We start from the raw sequence: 4928 nt of genomic DNA on the forward strand, positions 1-4928 counted from the left end.
CTTACCAAAGGAGAGAGTGCTACTTGGGGACCCGCCTTTTATACACGTTGGTGTAGACTACCTTGGCCCCCTTTGTGTCCGCTACGGGCTTTCAAACGTGAAGCGCTACGGATGCCTGTTTACATGTTTAGTGATCCGAGCAGTTCACATTGAAATCACCAACTCTCTCGACACAGATGGCGTCATCAATGCTCTGCGCAGGTTTACCAATCTCGGAGGAAATCCGGAAACAATCCATAGTGATAACGGCACCAATTTCAAAGCTGGAGAAATAGAAATCCGCGAATCTCTAACGATCTAGAATCAAAGATCGATTCACGAATTCCTCCGACAGAAGAACATCGTTTGGAAATTTAATCCCCAACTGCCTCACACATGGGAGGTGTTTGGGAACGCGTAATCAGATCAGTACACAAAATCCTCCGAGCCTTGCTCGGCGAACAAATCGTGTCTGATGAATCTCTCAGGACCCTGACGACTGAAGTTCAAGGAATTCTTAACAGCAGGACACTGACTCCAGTAAGCAGCGACCCGAGGGATCTGGAGCCCATCACACCAAATCATTTGCTGCTGCTACGATCTAACCCTAATTTGCCGCCGGGTGTCTTCTCAAAGGAAGACATGTGCAGCAAACGTCGCTGACGCCAAGTCCAGTACTTATCTGACATATTTTGGAAACGATGGTTGAAGGAATATTTGCCAACCCTAGACGAAAGGAATAAGTGATTAAAGCCTCGACGTTCCCTAGCCATCGGAGATATGGTATTGATCGCGGACGAAAATGGCCCCTTGGGAGGGTGTCAGGTCAGCAAGAGTTCGTACAAGCCTAACGACGTTGATGCAGCCAGTAACAAAACTTTGCTTCCTAGAGAGCGACAGGGAATTTTCAAATTTTAAAAAAAAAATGTAAGCTTTCATACATTTGTACCTTTTCAAAATTGAAAACTGGAGGCGACCTCTGCTTGCTCCTCGATTTCGACTTTGCGCTCGTGGCAGAATTAGATAAGTCAAAAATGAACACCTCCATTAAGTTAGTTCATTGGGGCCACTGAGTAGCCACGAATTCCAGTATTTTCCGTGTAATTAGTTTTCATTTGTTTTCTCCTTTCTTAGGTATTCCTATTATGCTTTTCCTAGCCGTTATTAAGCCTCGCTTGTTTTTTGTCTACCTTTGTCTCACTACCTCATTAACTGTAAGGCTCCTATTGTTCTTTGTGTCAGTTTCGCTGTATTGTTTAGTTTTTGCATATAAGTTTGTCCATGTTGTATAAAAAACCGTTTCTGTAATCCGGAGAGCCGCACAGATCTTGTAAGTGTCGTGTTTTTCTGAATTCGCTTTCCTTTGGTTTTCTATTTCTACCTTTCCTTGTAATCTCATGTATATGCTCCGTTTTTTCCCTTCAGTGAATCGTCAAGTAAAATAACAGTACGATATCAGAGTGTGCGCAGAGTCGTTAACAAGTGGGTTATTCTTTATGTAAAGGGTTGTGCACAGTTACTACAAATAATCAGTTAGAAAGCGTAAGATAAGTCAACTCGGCATCATTTTAATTCGGTTATGAGCGTGAAGCACTAACACCATGAATTGAACCGGAAAATAAATAAAGAGCTAAAGTTAAGGTTCAAACAACTCTGGCTGAAAGAAATTTGACTGCTGCTTAAAAGGTGGAAGTTGCCCAAGAACCCTTCCAGGCACCAAACATAAGGATCCCACTCTGAGAGAATAATAAACTGGCGCCCTTTACTCTATCAGGAGGAATTACAGTGATCAAATATCGGTTTGGTGCACTTTTGGAAGAACACCAAAGGAGGTTTTTTCTTGCAAAGAGAACTGAGCTTTGTCAGAGCATGAAAGGATGGCACATAAATGCCACATGACCCACGCTCCTTTTGTACCTGACAACTATTTTCATCTTGTTAATTAAAAGATAAGGACGCCAATTGCTACTAATACGGACATTCTTTACTTTTATAAACAAATTTATAGTATACTTTTGTTGTCTTATCCCCCTTGTTTTGGCGGTTTTGCACTTTATGCAGAAGCATAATTATTTCCATAAACACTATATATTGCTTTCTGGGGTATAAAACGGGAGCTGTATAAAACAGGAGCTGCTATATATATATTTATTATACTTAGTTACCTCTATTACTACCCGTGCTTTAAACAAGATTCAATTTAGCGAAAATGGTAGAGATGTTATCACTAACAATTTTTTCTAAGACAACAATTTGGTTTTATCAACGGAGTTGATAATGTAAATTGGCCACCGTACAGAGATTCTAAAAGCTGACGTTTCGAGCGTTAGCCCTTTGTCAGAGCGAATCCAAACAGAAGGAATCCGAAGGGCTAACGCTCGAAACGTCAGCTTTTAGAATCTCTGTACGGTGGCCAATTTACATTATCAACTCCGTTGATAAAACCAAATTTTTGTATACTACTTCCCCACCGACGCAGCACCACAGTTTCTTTAGAAACTACCCCCTTCTTTCTAAGACACGTTACTTATTTGCGACATTCGATCCATGCAGCTATAAATTAAGCTGCCGAGCTTTTAACCAGATCGGAATAGATTCGATGCATGTATAAAGCGAGAGTAGCTCAATTGGACGGAAATATTCGAGTTGACCCTGGAAGTGCTTTGCAGGCTTCTGTGCAAAGCATTTCACACCGTGGTGACGATCTGTCGACTAGCATCAGAATAATCCCTCCTTCACTATGCAAGCTGTTAACACTTACTTTTCCTACTGAGTAGAAAGTAAACCCTTCAAAAATAAAACTGAAAACGTACCATATGGACAGGTAGAGAAAACCTTGAGATTTAAGAGGAGAAATGCAGCATACAACTAAAACACGGGGCCCATAGTCTCGTGCTTTATGATCTCAGATATTCGGAGACTTATAATTAGTTAAGGAAAAGAAATGAAGTCTCCTCACATGATGGACAACTTCTCCTCTACAGCACCAGTCGAGTGTTCCTTGTACGTCACGGCTTTGCGTTTAGACCAATGAAAAGTGATAACTTGGAAGACTGGTTGAAGTTTATTTAAAGAGACTCCCGTTCCAGCAGGTACTCATATTAATTCATTAAATAGTAGTTGTCTCAAATTATTAATTTTATTTGCCAAATAATTAATGCTTCCAATTTCTTTGGTGTCAAATGTTGCTCTTTCGGTCTTAAGTAGGTTTGTATTTTTCGTTGGATATTCTTGCGTTTAAGCTTTAAAAAGGACGGGTTAGTATAATTATATTTTTAAAATAATTTTTTTTTAAGTTTACTATAATTATTCGACATGATTTGACAAGATTTACTTTCATTGTTCATTTCAGTTTACAGTGTCCCCAATTAGCGCTCCAGCGCTAGAACGACTAGACACTTAAATAAAGTTCCTTTCCTTTCCTTTTTCCTTTTCGATTACTTGATTAATGAGTTAAAGCCTAACAGACAACTGAGAGGTTTCTTGAGAAATATATTAATCGTATAGCTGAATTTACGAGCAATCTGATTCTAATTGCAAATGATTCCCTCGCTTGTTTCCATTACAAATAAAACAAGTTAAACAATATTTCAGCTGCAAAGTGAGGAAAATCTCTTCGTGGCCCCTCCTTCACACGGAAACGTTGCTTAGTAGGCCTTATCGTGACAATTCTACTTAGTTCAAGTGTCTATCTTTAGTAAATATTATAATAAAAGATTCAAACAATGAGGATCACCAAGAGAAAAATTAGGAAAATGTATCGAATTGGAAGTGCGAATCTTGAGTAAAGAGTAGAATGAAGAATCATTGCAGGTGAAGTGAGTGACAAGAAGTGAAATATAATAGCCACTTCCGTCTGTCTTTATAAAGGGAGCCTGAGTAGTAGGACTTCCGAAGCATGGTCGACGTTGGATGCCACCGTTTGCCATGGTGCTATCAAAGTTCGAAATGACAGGTGACATGCTCAGTATAAGAGATATGAAAAGCCAATTTGACAAGTCCAAATAGAAACAACTCCTTTATCAAAAATTCATTTTTATACTTGTAATTTACATGTTTCGATAAAAAAGCGATGTACAGAGCTTCCAATAGTTATTCTACGTTACCGTGGTTAATGTTCACTGAGCTAAACTTTGAGTACGGCTATGTAATTGAAGTTGTTAATACGGTGAAAGGAAGATCCCAGTACTGGAACGATCCAGGAAAGTGGGCTATTACATCGGCATACGTTTTTATTTGAAATTTACACACAATAAGTGCGCTTGGTCCTAGCCTGCTATATTAATATTGTTGTTTCGCCATGACACGAAATTTGCGCGTGACGTTATTCTCTAATCATGACGTAATACTGTTTAATTAGATCATTACATGTTCTTCCTACTACCAGTCGTGGAATTTGAGAGACACCAACCGGAACTTCAATATTCTTCTTGTATGAAATATGACCGCCTTAATTATCGACGTTTCCTTTAAGTAATGTAATTGTAACAGACTTCTGTTGATATCTGTATGCATGTACATTTCGAACTTCTCCTTCCTCTACATTAATGACCTGTACATCGGACAACCAAACAGTGGAATGAACGTATAAAGTTGTGTTTGAAACGTTCAGTGGTAATTTAAGCGACTAGCGGTACAATTGTAACATTGACATTTCAGGTATGACTTTTGAAAGGCTCAATTTCGTTCTTTTTTTTTAACGTTTTGAAAAAAATTAACATTCATTTTAAGAAAACCAAGACTGTCTTTTGGCTAAAAGTACTGTCACATTTGGTTCCGGCAAACAAATTTCTTTTGATAATTGTAGGCAAACAGTGGACACAAAGAATCTTAACCCCCTTAACCCCGGGAGATTTGAATTGAGTATTGTTTATTTTTCCAAACAACTTGATTAAAAAAAAAAAAAAAACTTTTCTGACGCTGATGGGACAAACCTGATACCAGATTCT

Source organism: Montipora foliosa, chromosome 3 (genome assembly GCF_036669935.1).
Source record: "Montipora foliosa isolate CH-2021 chromosome 3, ASM3666993v2, whole genome shotgun sequence".
In the NCBI taxonomy this organism is placed as follows: Eukaryota; Metazoa; Cnidaria; class Anthozoa; order Scleractinia; family Acroporidae; genus Montipora; species Montipora foliosa.